This window comes from Bufo bufo, chromosome 5 (genome assembly GCF_905171765.1).
Source record: "Bufo bufo chromosome 5, aBufBuf1.1, whole genome shotgun sequence".
Taxonomy (NCBI): Eukaryota; Metazoa; Chordata; class Amphibia; order Anura; family Bufonidae; genus Bufo; species Bufo bufo.
The window spans coordinates 111,868,115-111,884,261 of NC_053393.1; positions in this window are offsets into that span (position 1 = coordinate 111,868,115).

Genomic DNA, 16,147 nt, shown 5'->3' on the forward strand with positions numbered 1-16,147 from the left:
GTGATGAGCACAGTGATGTCACCACAGGTCCTTTGACAGGTAATGAAGAAAGAACAGAAGACGATCAATTGGAGGAGGTGAGTTAATTATTTTTTTATTTTTTAACCCTCATTGGCACTGCCCACTGCACCAACAATGTTTATTATATTGAGGGGGGGCGCACTGCGCCACCAATGTTTATTATACTGGGGTGCTGGGGGGGCGCACTGCGCCACCAATGTTTATTATGCTGGGGTGTTGGGGGGGCGCACTGCGCTACCAATGTTTATTATACTGGGGTGTTGGGGGGGGCGCACTGCGCCACCAATGTTTATTATACTGGGGTGTTGGGGGGGCGCACTGCGCCACCAATGTTTATTATATTGGGGGGGCGCACTGCGCCACCAATGTTTATTATATTGGGGGGGGCGCACTGCGCACAACAACGGGTTAGGAAAATTTCATGTTCTCAGCTGGACACCGGCCGACACTGCGCATGCGCTGGGAGCCTCACCAGCGGTTAGGGTAGGAAAAAAGCACTGGCCCGTACGTAATTTTTCCCTTCCCTAACCGCTGGTGAGGCTCCCGGTGCCTGCCTAGTGTCGGCCGGTGTTCAGCTGAGAACATCCATCCGATCACTGCGCCTGCGCACTGGCCCATAGTTTTTCCCTACCCTAACCGCCGGCGAGGCTCCTGGCGCATGCGCACTCTGCTGTGAAACTTCCCTAACCTGTCGTTGGGCGCCTGCGCGGCGCTGCACACCTCCTCACGTCATGTCCGGTGCGACCGGAAGTGACGAAGGTAGGGAAATCTCACGAAGTAGGGAAGTATAACATTACACCGGCCTTTGGGGTGTGCGGGCTGGTAACTACTTGGTTGGATAGTCAGCCAGCCTATGCCATGATGCCAGCAACAAGCAGTGTTTTTGTTTTTTTTGGGGGTGGGGGGGCGCCACAAGGTTAGCTCGCACAGGGCGCCTGAACACCTAAGGCCGGCCCTGGGGACGACGACTCTGGTTGCAACCACTTCCGTACCAAGTGGAACAGATCAAACATCTGTGACCTCGGTGGTTTGTCTTGGCAAAAGATCCACTGTTGTACCCGCTGGGCCTGGAGTGCAGGACTGACTCCCATGCGAGCCAGTATTTCCGCTTTTAATTTGCGGTAGTCTCTCGAATCCTGCAAGGTCAGGTCATAGTATGCTTTCTGCGGCTCCCCAGTCAAATATGGAGCCAGCACCTCAGCCCACTGATCTACAGGCAGTTTCTCTCTGTCTGCAATACGTTCAAAGACAGTTAAATAAGCCTCCACGTCGTCCTCATTTGTCATTCTCTGTAAAGCAGACTGCACAGTTTTCCGCACACCACCTGAAGCTTGCCCAGCCATATGCACCACTTGTGGTGCTGTCACAGCATCTCTGAGGGCCGCAATTTGCTCAGTCAATAGACGGTTAGTCTCGTGATGCTGCGCATTAGCCTGCCGTTGAGCCTGTAAAGCCTCTGCATGGGCTCTTTGCTGCTGCTCCAGTGCCTGCCGCTGCTGCAGATTGCTCTGCACCATCTGCTTGAGGAGCTCCTCCATTTCAACAGATTCTTGTTGCAATCCTGCTGCTGCCTTAACCCACGACATTCACCACTGACAGGTTTTCATGTCGTTGCTCCTAGCAACCAATTGCCCACATCCTCCACCATATGCGAGACGGGACCACTCAAACAGTCTCTTTTCAGGGTTTATTAGGCACACAGTACAGGACAGTACAGGCTTGCTTTCTTCAAATAACAGAACAGTCCAAATGAAATAACCAAACACAGTGATACAGGCTTCTCACCAGCTGCAGTTTTCTCCCAGCAAATCCTCACTGCCAAGAGGTTTGGTTCAGTAGTCTTCCTCTCAGACCACCATCCACACACCCTGCTCTCTGGCAGAGTGTCTTTTTTAAATCACCCTCGCACCTGTGTGTGTGGCGGTAACACCCGAGATGGAGTATGGGAGTGACCTTCCCACCCAAGCTCTTCAGTCACTCCTAAATCCCGGACCCAAAATCCAGCTACCACCAACTCAGTGATCTACCACCACTGGTCACTACTTACCTCCGGGATTTACATCACTGAGCGTAGCAGCCTCAGTGACACATACCTACCATCTATGATGTCACCCACTGCATGCTTACAGTATATATATATATATATATATATATATATATATGTATATATATATTGGCAGCACCACCTAGGGGTGACTGGGTGTATTTGCATGCAAGATGTAAACAGCGTTATAAAAATTACAACAATTGTGCATATCATAAAATTACATTCTGCAAATACCCATATATATACAGGGCCCCTGCACAATCGCTGCAATACCATTATAGTAGTGCCTTGTACTCTAATGTGCCAGAGAATGTGGGCCACTCCATGTGATTCTTGCTGTGCGGAAAGCTGCACTCCACAGTGGACACCTGGAGTAGCTGTTGTTGGCAGGGACTTTTTTTTTTTTTTAATCCTATAACACCATGTGTGTGTTTATACATCATCTGCACTCGATAAGGGACACTTTTTGGAAGCTTTGGAATATGAAAAGCAGGAGACATGTGCTGCTGTGGTGTGTTTTTAAATATGCTGTATGTTAACCCAGTCAAATGTGCGTTTACCCGTAGCTATGTATGTCAGTGTCATTTAGAAATCTTTTGCTATTGCTGTCATTGTGTGCCAGAGCTTGTGGAGGGAAGAGAGGAAAAGAACAGTGATGGCCAGCTCGCAGTGTTCACTGAAGAACACATGCGATCTGCCATCTTCACTCCAAAGCCCGGCGATGCAGAGGTAAGTCCTTACCTGTGCCTGCGCCGCGAGCCGCTCTGAAACACATGCGGTCACCGGGAGCAGGTAGTCACCGAGAACAGCCTTTATTGGGCTGTTCTCGGAACTGCCTGTTCCCGGTGACCGCATGTGTTTTAGAGTGGCTCGCAGCGCAGGCACAGGTAAGGATTTACCTCTGCATCGCCGGGCTTGGGAGTGAAGATGGCAGATCGCATGTGTTCGTCGGAGAACAATGCGAACTGGCCATCACTGGAAAAGAATTTATAAAAAAATAAACGAAAAGAGATAACAAGTTTTCCTAAAAATTATGTCCTATGAGGCTAGAGGGGGTTATATACCAACTTTCAGGGCAATTGGAGCAACTTTCATGGCAATTGGAGCAACATCTCCCGCATCCATGCTTTCCTTAACTTTGAATTTGCGAAAATGCTTGTAAATGCCCTCATCATCTCCCGCCTAGACTACTGCAACACTCTCCTCTGTGGCCTTCCATCTAGCACTCTCGCACCCCTCCAATCTATCCTAAACTCTGCTGCCCGACTAATCCACCTCTCACCCTATTACTCCTCTGCCTCTCCCCTCTGCCAATCCCTTTACTGGCTCCCCATTGCCCAACGAATTCACTTCAAAGTACTAACAAATACATACAAGGCCGTCCATAACCTGTCCCCTCCCTACATCTCTGAGCTACTTTCCCGATACACCCCCACATGCACTCTCCGATCCTCACAAGACCTCCTTCTCTCCTCTCCTCTTATCGCCTCTTCCCACAATCGCCTCCAAGATTTCTCCCGTGCATCGCCCATACTCTGGAACTCTCTACCCCAACATATCAGACTCTCACCTACAGTGGAATCCTTCAAAAGAAACCTGAAAACCCACCTCTTCAGACAAGCCTACAACCAGTGACCCTGCTGCCTCCATACCGCCATGACCAACTTCACCCACACCTACTGTGTCCTTCTCCCATACCATGTAGATTGTAAGCCCTCACGGGCAGGACCCTCTCTCCTTCTGTACCAGTTTGTAACTCGTCTTGTTTATGATTAGTGCAATTGTCTGTATTATGTATGTATACCTCTTCTCATATGTACAGCGCTATGGAATGAATGGCGCTTTAAAAATAAATAATAATAATAACTTTGGTTCAGCCCAAATCAGTTCGGGTCCAAACCGAAATTTTTCAGAAATTTTGAGAACTGGACCCAAAACGAATCTCGAGTGGTTGGCTCATCTCTACTCAAAACGCTTTCTCTCTTTACTGCAGGAGAAGGGCTGGAGACAAGCTCATAGACTTTTTATTGAGCCCCTTTTCAGCAGTGAGGAGAGAAAGCGCTCTGTGTGAGTCCTTCTATCTCCTAGTGAAGATCGCTGGGGGTCTCATGCTTTGGAGTCGCACCAAGCAAAGCTTTAAATATGTCCCTTTGACATATCAAATGTTTTTTTGAAAATATAAGTACACATTCACTTCATACATAAATTTATGTGAACAACAGCTTATAGTTTGGAACAGGCACAAGGGCAATTGAGAAGAATTTCTCTCAATTGACCCAAGGTACGTAGCGAGTACTTCCAATTTTTTATATACCCAACTAGATGGGGTATACAATGTGTAAAATAAATTTTTTATTGAGAACCAAAATAAAAGTACATAAGGTAATAAAAACATCAATACTAAGGCTACTTTCACATTTGCGTTTACATTTTCTGGTATTGAGATCCGGCAGAAGATCTCAATACCAGAGAAAAACGCTTCCATTTCCCAATTCACTGTCAATTGGGACAAAACTGAATTGAACAGAACAGAATACTCCAAAATGCTCCAAAATTTTGTTACGTTCCCATACCGGAGAGCAAACTGCAGCAAGCTGCGGTTTTCTTTCCGTCAGGGAATGCAGAGCAAATCAGACACAATAAAAAACGGATCTGTTCCTCATTGACTTCCAATGGTGTTCATTACGGATCCGTCATTGCTATACAGCTATACAAATAACACAACCGGATCCATTCATAACGGATGCAGACGGTTGTATTATCAGTAGCGAAATAATTTTTGCTGATCCCTGCCGAAAGTGTGAAAGTAACCTTAGGTACACTCTGTAATGAATGTACAGCTGACACATAGGGTTAGGTTGTTTGATTGTGGCCGTCTGTGGGGTCTGAATTCATCCCTATATTCTGACTAGGTATCCATTGACTAAACTGGTAAATTAAGAGCACCTGCCCTTAAAAGAGCAACCCTAGATGGCACAGGAACTTAAACCCTCTCTTGGCTAATATAACCATAGCTTTAGGCCTCCGACGTGTTTCGCCAGTGAAACTGAACTGGCTCTTCAAGGAGTCTCAAACAGCCGCATCGCAGTATCAGGCAAAATAGCAAAGTTTCCAGCATTTAGCACTTCATTAAAAATGAAAAGCTTCTCCCCAGCTGGGGCCTTGGTCTCAGCAGCAGACAATCAGTGTTCTGTGGGTGTCATTCCCTGATCCCACCCAACATCTGTCATTGCCCAAGTGCTGCCCACCACTGGTGAGGCATCTATTCTCCATGGAGCCCTTAACAAACAATTTCCAGCTAGTATAAACCCACATAGGTATCGATATGCAGACCAATGTCCTTGGAAAGAACATTTCATATGAGGCAATGTGTGCAAGCTAACTGAATAATTAGCCTTTTCCTGTTTTGAAAAGTTACTTTTCACTATTTAAAGGTGACCCATCAGAAAAAAGAGCACTACTGGTGCAGTATCCTGCGTGCATCATATATAGTTTGTGGCACCCAAAGAGGTGGAATTTTAAATAAAGCAATTGATGTTCATATTTTTAATCCATTTAATCCATTTAATCCGGTGAATGCACAGGATCTCAATCTAAAAATCCATTTGAGTTCCACCAGTAAAAGCTCCCTATCCCAGTCTCCGCCTCTCACGTTTCGCGGTATCCTTGTTATACCTACAAATTAAATAGCTCTGATGTCACCCCCATGGACATTTCACATATGTTTGGAAATGGGGGTGTCTTTTTTGTTAAGTACATCAATGATATGTTCATAACAGTTTTTCCAAAATTCACGTTTTTTTTATATCAATGAATTTCCCCAGATAGATAATTCCATCCATTTTCAGCTTCTTATGGTATATGTTTTACTGGTCGTGCTGATAGTAAAGTCTTTAGATTGTGTTATCTGATCGCAAGCTAAGCAATCCCCACATCTAAAAGTGCGCAAGGGCTTCCTGCTTAGCCATCTATTTGTGTTTGGTGCTGAAATAATGTGGCTTTTTGTTAAAGATAAAAACAATACCCATATTATGTTAAAAATTGTAAAGAATTTTTAATGATGTTATTTTTAATTGTAATTAGAGATGAGCCAATCGAAGATAACGAAATGGATTTCGATAGGAATTTCAGGAATAATTCAATTCGCACTGAATCTGAATTTCCTCACGCTTCATGGTAACGAATCGCATTTTTTCCTAAAATGGCTGCTGCACGTGTGAGGACATGGAGCAAGGAACTCTAGGAAGGCGGGATCACCCAGAGTGCCATGCATGCAGCCAATCAGCAGCCAGCCCTGTGATGTCACAGCCCTATAAATAGCCTCAGCCATCTTGGATTCTGCCATTTTCCAGTGTACTTAGTGCAGGGACAGACGTCAGCAGGCGCTAGTGACAGTGCTAGAAAAAACTTCATTGTCCTAAAAAAACGATTTTCAAGTGCAGGGAAAGATTATTCAATTTGTAGGGAAAGGATAGGGAGAAATCATTCCACAGCATTTATGTTGAACAGGGTTCAGTAGGGAAGGGTACAGCCTGGGTAACAGGAACAATCCTATTACACCTTGCTGCACTGACTGGGGACCCAAATTACCATTATACAGTTCTGTGATTCCAGCAAACCGTTCTTGTTATTGGGGTGTTACAGCCAATAACAGGGTTTATTACAAGGAAATTTTTCTACATCTTATTTGCCCTTATGATGTGCAGTTAAATGTTCTAAAGCATTTTTTGGCTTGTATTAGTGGGGAAAAAAAGGCTTATTAGCCGTTGTGGGGTGAAGTGCTAAAATTGCTGCACTTTTTGTTGTGTATTATTGGCAAAAAATATATATATTTGCTGTTCAGCGGTGCAGTTATATGTTCTAAAGCCTTTTGTGGCTTGTATAAGTGGAAAAAGAAAAATATATTTGCAGTTCTGCAGTGCAGTTATATGTTCTAAAGTCTTTTGTGCCGTGTATTAGTGACAAAAGTAAAATATTTTTGCCATTCAGCGGTGCACTTAAATATTCTAAAGCTCTATTTGTCGTGTAATGGTGGCAAAAGTAAAATATATTTTCCGTTCAGCAGTGCAGTTATATGTCCTAAAGCAGTTTTTGTTGTGTAATGGTGGCAAAATAAAAATATATTTGCCATTCAGCGGTGCAGTTATATGTTCTAAAGCCTTTTGTGGCATGTATTAGGGGCAAAAGTAAAAGATATTTGCCGTTCAGTGGTGCAGTTATATGTTCAAAAGCCCATTTTGTCGTGTAATAGTGGCAAAAAATATATATATTTGCCGATCAGCGGTGCAGTTATATGTTCTAAAGCCTTTTGTGACATGTATAAGTGAAAAAAGAAAAATATATTTGCCGTTCAGTGGTGCAGTTATATATTCGAAAGCCCTTTTTGTCATGTAATAGAGGCAAAATTAAAATATATTTGACGTTCAACGGTGCAGTTATATGTTCTAAAGCCTTTTGGGGAGTGTATAAGTGAAAAAAATATATATATTTGTCATTCAGCGGTGCAGTTATATGTTCTAAATCCCTTTTTGTCGTGTAATAGTGGCAAAATAAAAATATATTTGCCATTCAGAGGTGCAGTTATATGTTCTAAAGCCTTTTGAGGCGTGTATAAGTGGAAAAAGAAAACTATATTTGCCGTTCAGCGGTGCAGTTATATGTTCTAAAGCCTTTTGTGGCATGTATATTTGGAAAAAGAAAGAAATATTTGCTGTTCAGTGGTGCAGTTATCTGATCTAAAGCCTTTTGTGGCGTGTATAAGTGGCAAAATAAAAATATATTATCTGTTCAGCAAAGCAGTTATATGTTCTAAAACCCTTTTTGTCGTGTAATAGTGGCAAAATAAAAATATATTTGTCATTCAGTGGTGCAGTTATATGTTCTAAAGCCTCTTGTGGTGTGTATTAGTGGCAAAAGAAAAATACATTTGCAGTCCAGCGGTGCAGTTATATGTTCTAAAGCTTTTTGTGGCATGTATTAGTGGCAAAAGTAAAATATATTTGCCATTCAGCAGTGCAGTTACATGTTCTAAATCCCTTTCTGTCGTGTAATAATGGCAAAATAAAAATATATTTGCCATTCAGAGGTGCAGTTATATGTTCTGAAGCCTTTTGTGGAGTGTATTAGGGGCAAAAGAAAATTATATTTGCCGTTCAGCGGTGCATTTATATGTTCTAAAGCCTTTTGTGGCATGTATTAGTGGCAAAAGTAAAATATATTTGGCATTCAGTGGTGCAGTTATATTTTCTAATCCCTTTTTGTCACATAATAGTGGCAAAAAAAAAAATATTTGCCGTTCAGGGGTGCAATTGTATGTTCTAAAGCCTTTTGTGGTGTGTATATTTGGAAAAAGAAAAATACATTTGCAGTCCAGCGGTGCAGTTATATGTTCTAAAGCCATTTGTGGAGTGTATTAGTGGCAAAAGCAAAATATATTTGCCGTTCAGCGGTGCAGTTATCTGTTCTACAGCCTTTTGTGGAGTATATTAGTGGCAAAAGAAAAATGTATTTGACGTTCAGCGGTGTAGTTATATGTTCTAACGCCTTTTGTAGAGTGTATTAGTGGAAAAAGAAAAATATATTTGGCGTTCAGTGGTGCAGTTATATGTTCTAAAGCCTTTTGTGGCATGTATTAGTGGCAAATGAAAAATATATTTGCCATTCAGTGGTGCAGTTATATGTTCTAAATCCCTTTTTTTTGTAATTGTGGGGAAAAAAATACATATTTGCCGTTCAGGGTTGCAGTTATATGTTCTTAATCCTTTTGTGACGTGTATATTTGGATAAAGAAAAATATATTTGCTGTTCAGTGGTGCAGTTATCTGTTCTAAAGCCTTTTGTGGCATGTATTAGTGGCAAAAGAAAAATTTATTTGCTGTTCAGCAGTGCAATTATATGTTCTAAAGCCTTTTGTGGAGTGTATTAGTGGCAAAAGTAAAATATATTTGCCGTTCAGCGGTGCAGTAATATGTTCTAAATTCCTTTTTGTAGTGTAATAGTGCAAAAAATATATATTTGCCATTCAGCGGTGCAGTTATATGTTCTAAAGCCTTTTGTGGCATGTATATTTGGAAATAGAAAAATATATTTGCAGTTCGGTGGTGCAGTTATATGTTCTAAAGCCTTTTGTGGCGTGTATTAGTGGCAAAAGAAATATATATTTGCCGTTCAGCAGAGCAGTTATATGTTCTAAAACCCTTTTTGTCGTGTATTAGTGGCAAAATAAAAATATATTTGCCGTTTAGCGGTGCAGTTATATGTTCTAAAGCTTTATGTGGCAAGTATTAGTGGCAAAAGTAAAATATATTTGTCATTCAGTGGTGCAGTTATATGTTCTAAATCCCTTTTTGTCGTGTAATAGTGGCAAAATAAAAATATATTTGCCATTCAGGGGTGCAGTTATATGTTCTAAAGCCTTTTGAGGCGTGTATAAGTGGAAAAAGAAAACTATATTTGCCGTTCAGCAGTGCAGTTATTTATTCTAAAGCCTTTTGTGGCGTGTATTAGTGGCAAAAGAAAACGATATTTGCCGTTCAGCGGTGCAGTTATATGTTCTAAAGCCTTTTAGGGAGTGTATAAGTGGAAAAAGAACAGAGTAGCGGCATGACGTGAGACGTAGGCGTGCCGCGCCTCCTCCTCACTCTCCGGGCCCCCCCGCTCATGTCAACCTGTCTCGTGTCAAGCTCCGCAACTTAGCTTGCGGCTACAGCTTCCTGGCACTCCTCTCTTGGCGCCCGGTACTCACCACCCGGTGCCCTGCACCTGCCATCCGGCGCCTGACATCCTGAACCTGCCATCCATCGGCTGACATCCTGCACCTGCCACCCGGCATCTGACATCCAGCATTCGATATCCAGCTTCTTACTAGGAGGTTCGGCTCCCTTTACGACTTTGGTTTCTGGTTGGGAGAAAGTTGGAAGCGGAGTTTACGCTGCTGGGAGGCGGTAATCGGGACAGGTGGCGTAGGAAACAGCCTCAAAGATGCCTGAGGAAATGGCATGAGGATCCTCTTTAAGATTAGGAGAACGACCCTACTGAATCATCGATCCATCCTGCCGCAGCAAAACGGGTGATAAGGTCGGAAAACTACGGACTTTTCTTGGCTGGTCCGGGTGCCGTGAGTACTATCTTACCAACTAGAGCTAAAATCCTAGCTGGATTGCTGTGACTGCTGTAGGTCTGACTAACGATGCTCATATAACACTTCAATGAAACAACTGAACTAACAAGTGGACTAACAATATTTGCAACTCCTACGTTAGATACTACACCCACTAATACTTACTTACAACTACAAACTTGTATATGCACTACTAACCACTTTGTGTTTTGAACATCTCCCCCTATTATAAGATTAGGGGTCACGCATAACATTCCCTGGAGAGTGAATTGTTACTTCACAGAACGCCCATAGAGGGTTTTTTTTCGGATCAGAGTTCCTAAGGGGGATCTTTCTATAGAGAGCATTTATATGTATGAACACTGAAGGACTGGAGATCTGATGTATGGGCTAAAGAGCAAAATACACTGCGTGCAGAATTATTAGGCAAATGAGTATTTTGACCACATCATCCTCTTTATGCATGTTGTCTTACTCCAAGCTGTATAGGCTCGAAAGCCTACTACCAATTAAGCATATTAGGTGATGTGCATCTCTGTAATGAGAAGGGGTGTGGTCTAATGACATCAACACCCTATATTAGGTGTGCATAATTATTAGGCAACTTCCTTTCCTTTGGCAAAATGGGTCAAAAGAAGGACTTGACAGGCTCAGAAAAGTCAAAAATAGTGAGATATCTTGCAGAGGGATGCAGCACTCTTAAAATTGCAAAGCTTCTGAAGCGTGATCATCGAACAATCAAGCGTTTCATTCAAAATAGTCAACAGGGTCGCAAGAAGCGTGTGGAAAAACCAAGGCGCAAAATAACTGCCCATGAACTGAGAAAAGTCAAGCGTGCAGCTGCCAAGATGCCACTTGCCACCAGTTTGGCCATATTTCAGAGCTGCAACATCACTGGAGTGCCCAAAAGCACAAGGTGTGCAATACTCAGAGACATGGCCAAGGTAAGAAAGGCTGAAAGACGACCACCACTGAACAAGACACACAAGCTGAAACGTCAAGACTGGGCCAAGAAATATCTCAAGACTGATTTTTCTAAGGTTTTATGGACTGATGAAATGAGAGTGAGTCTTGATTGGCCAGATGGATGGGCCCGTGGCTGGATTGGTAAAGGGCAGAGAGCTCCAGTCCGACTCAGACGCCAGCAAGGTGGAGGTGGAGTACTGGTTTGGGCTGGTATCATCAAAGATGAGCTTGTGGGGCCTTTTCGGGTTGAGGATGGAGTCAAGCTCAACTCCCAGTCCTACTGCCAGTTTCTGGAAGACACCTTCTTCAAGCAGTGGTACAGGAAGAAGTCTGCATCCTTCAAGAAAAACATGATTTTCATGCAGGACAATGCTCCATCACACGTGTCCAAGTACTCCACAGTGTGGCTGGCAAGAAAGGGTATAAAAGAAGAAAATCTAATGACATGGCCTCCTTGTTCACCTGATCTGAACCCCATTGAGAACCTGTGGTCCATCATCAAATGTGAGATTTATAAGGAGGGAAAACAGTACACCTCTCTGAACAGTGTCTGGGAGGCTGTGGTTGCTGCTGCACGCAATGTTGATGGTGAACAGATCAAAACACTGACAGAATTCATGGATGGAAGGCTTTTGAGTGTCCTTGCAAAGAAAGGTGGCTATATTGGTCACTGATTTGTTTTTGTTTTGTTTTTGAATGTCAGAAATGTATATTTGTGAATGTTGAGATGTTATATTGGTTTCACTGGTAAAAATAAATAATTGAAATGGGTATATATTTGTTTTTTGTTAAGTTGCCTAATAATTATGCACAGTAATAGTCACCTGCACACACAGATATCCCCCTAAAATAGCTAAAACTAAAAACAAACTAAAAACTACTTCCAAAAATATTCAGCTTTGATATTAATGAGTTTTTTGGGTTCATTGAGAACATGGTTGTTGTTCAATAATAAAATTAATCCTCAAAAATACAACTTACCTAATAATTCTGCACTCCCTGTAGGTGCATTTTGAGCAGGCACTGATAGTGGTATGGTGAAAGGTCTGTCCGCGGAATTTGAGACCCCATAGTGACTAAATCTACGATGTGCTGAGGATTTGACCGGTTCTATCTTCTCAATACAAAGATCGTTTCTATGTATTAACATTGAAAAAATTTGAACTCTGACATACGGTGTAAGAGCAACACATGCGCACTCTAATCAGACATTGATAATGGTCTAGTGAAAGGCCCGCTTGCAGAATTGGAGCACTGAGGAGTTCACCGGTTTTATTTTCCTGTTGCTTCAAGGAATAACAATACATCGGCCTAAGTTACTATCTTATTTTGTTCAACTTGAATCATCAGGACTGAAATATATATAAAAAAAAACTTTTTTTTTTTTTTAGGTCTTATGGGAAATTATCAGAGGTAACTGGTTACTCTTTAAAGGTTGTGGGTGTAATTGTATTTGAGTACTGTTTACATCAATTGTGGAGGAGGCGAGCTCACTTCACTTTTGTTTTGAAATATGCCGGCAAAATTACAAAATAGGAAATCGGCGGGGACAGTTTCCCCTAAGGGGGAGGTGTAATTAGCCCTATCATTAAGCTGGACAAATTTCTTAAATCTCCCCAACATAAAACAAGACTAGCACATAGAATTCAAGGGGGTAGTGATCCGGGGGAAAATAATCAAGATCAGGATAATGTAGGGATTCCCTTGAAGAAGATGGAAGCTGGAAAATAAAAAGGGAATTCAGATAGCAAAATTGATTTGACAGATGGTAAATTTACTGAGATTCTGGGAGCGGTCTCCCACTCCAATATGGTGTTGGGAGACCTGACTAACAGAGTCTCATCAGTTCAATCTGATATCTCAATAATAAAAGATGAAATGAGTAAGATGAGAGGAAAAATAAAGGATCTCCAGGAGTCCTCTCAGGAGATGAAGGAAGGACTGAGTAATTTAAGTAAAAAAACGGCCCATTTGGAGGCAGAGTGCAAATATCTAAAAGACAAGATGACAGATATGGAGGATAGATCAAGGAGATCGAATCTTAGATTTCTCGGTTTCCCAGAGGGAACCGAGAAAGAAGATACGATTGGTTTTATTCAAAAATGGCTATCTGAAATTATCGAATTAGAATCCCAACCCCTGTGGTTTACTGTGGAACGAATAGAATCCCAAGGAAACCCCCTCCCCCCGGCTATCCACCTAGAGCTATTATTGTCAAGATGTTATGCTCTAATGATAGAGATTTAATCCTGAGGCGAAAGCGAGTACTACAGGATATTAAATACAATAATAGCCGGATAGAAATATACCCTGACTTTTCTAGAGAAACAAAAAAAAAGAAAAAGTGAATTTCGTGAGATAAAAAAAAAAACTTGCAGCTAATAAGATCGTGTATTCAATGTTATATTCAACTAGACTTAGAGTTGTGTATCAGGAACAGGTACAGTTTTTTTCAACCGTATAAAAAGCAGAAAAATGGATGGAGCTTAAAGGGATTTGCATTTGAGTCTTTTTCTTTACTCAGTATAGATGGCGGGAGGGACATGGGGTGGGGAGGGACATGGGGTGGGGAGGGCCAGGACGGGGGGGGCTGGGTGGGGCTGGATGGGGCTGGGTGGGTTGGGTTTTCCCTTTCTTGTGCTTGCTGCCTCTTAAATATGGACGGATATGGATGCAACTCCAGCTGAGGGGAGGGTCCGACCCGGCAGCAATAATTCCTATGTACGGGTAGGATATGGTGCATAGGATGCTAGTCTGGAATGTGCGTGGGCTGTCGGACATAATTAAAAGGTGTATAGTGTTTGATGTGGTGTGTAGGCACTAACCTGCAATAGTGGCACTAAATAAAACACATGGTACCATGGAAAAAAAAGAAACCCTGAAAAGTATGAGTACCACTCCTTTTTCACTGCTAACTCCCGAGGAGTGACTGTATATGTCCACAGGAAGGTTGATTTTATTCCATTTGAGCATAAAATTGATAAAGAGGGGAGATTTGTATTTATACATGCCCAATGGAATGGCGTCACCTGTATTCTTGCTTTTATATACATCCCCCCCTCCCATTTGCACTATACAGTATCTCATGCTTGGCCGCATTTGCTAGCAGTAGGGATGCATGCCCGATTATAGTTGCTGGGGACTTTAGCAACGTGATGTCATCAGATAAAGACAGATTCTCGACAAATAAAACAAAGGAGAAAACACACCTTATTATATAAAGCCTGTCATGAATTAGCACTTATAGCTATCTGGCGACATTTGTATGGGAACAAAATAGTTTTTTCATGCTATACCCGGTCTTGTGAGGCAATGTCACGGATTGACATAGCCTTTACTACCCCTGACTTTATAGATAGAGTAGAATATATGAAATATTAACCCAGTGGGGTTTCAGATCATTCTCCCATTTTGTTGGCGTTTAGACAGATTAATCCAACCCAGCTGATGGGGAACTTCAGGTTGAACCCCCATTGGCTGAGTTTCATTGATGAACAAGAGAGAATCTCCCGCGAGATGGTAGAATTCTGGAACTTTAATCTTGGCTCCTCGCATATACACTTCGTGTGGGATGCACTTAAAGCATTAATTGAGGCAATTTTTTTTTTCCTCTTTATTTGTCCCACATACACACCTGTATGTGGGACAAATAAAGAGGAAAAAAAAAATATTATATATATTAGCTAAAACGGAAAAAGAATTAGAAGATAGGTGAATTAGGTGAAGGGTAGGTGAATTAGAAAGGGAGATATTTAGGAACAAAACTAATAAAAAAAATGCAAGAACTAAATAAAGCTTGGGAAGATCACAAAAATTATCTTTTTATTAAGGGTCAACAGAGGATTTTCTTTAGTGGTCAGAAATATTTTTGCGAAGCCGGAAAACCGAGCCGGCTGCTCTCCTCCATAATTCAGAATCAGCAAAGTCAGAACAAAATACAAAGTATTAGAGCAAAAAATGGACAGATTTTGACTAATACCAGGGAAATAGAGGGGTAATTCATAAAAAATTTTTCCACACTATATTCCTCAGAACAGTCTGGGACTGAAAAGGAACTGGACAATTTATTTGAGAAATTAAATATCATAACCCTGGTGGAGAATGAAAGAGCTCTTCTGAATTCCCCAATTCAATTAGGTGAGTTACATGCGGCCCTAGGCTACATTCAGGGTAATTCTGTACCCGGCTCAGATGGACTTCCATTTGAAATCTATAGGAGACACGGGGAGGTATTCCTCCCGTTTCTTTTACGAGTCCTTAACGAATCTTACTTAGCGGGTTGTCTCCCTAGCTCACTTTCGGAGGCCATTATGGTTCTTATACCAAAAAAAGATAAAGACTTAAATGACCCAAGCTCTTACCGGCCTATATCTCTTTTGAACACAGATTTTAAGATATGTGCAAAAATATTCGCAATTCAATTGAAAAAAGTGATAGGAAAATTAATTCACCCAGACCAAACCGGCTTTATACCCAATAGACATGCCCACACCAATATTCGTAGGGCTATAACTAATACTCAAGTGGGGGAAGGTGAGGACCACTCCATCCTGTCACTGGACGCCGCGAAGGCCTTTGACAGGGTGGAGTGGAACTTCCTTTGGAGAGTGATGTCTGAAATGAACCTGGGGAAAGAATTCATTCGATGGATAAAGTTACTGTATAGTTCCCCTACAGTGCGAATAAGTATTGACGGGTCTTGCTCATCCCCATTTGGGCTTCAGCGAGGCACTAGACAGGGATGCCCCCTCTCTCCTCTCCTGTTTGCATTATTTTTGGAGCCTCTTGCTTGTTTGATTAGACAGGACGAACGTATTTCAGGGTTTGGGATTAGAGGAGTCCAGGACAAAATCAGCCTTCATGCTGATGACATCCTTATTTTTTTGAAAGAGGGAGGAGCATCCGTGGCCCATGTTATGAAGGTAATTAATGAGTTTGGTCGCCTTTCGGGTCTTGAGATCAACTGGCCAAAGTCTGTATATCTCCCAATAGGT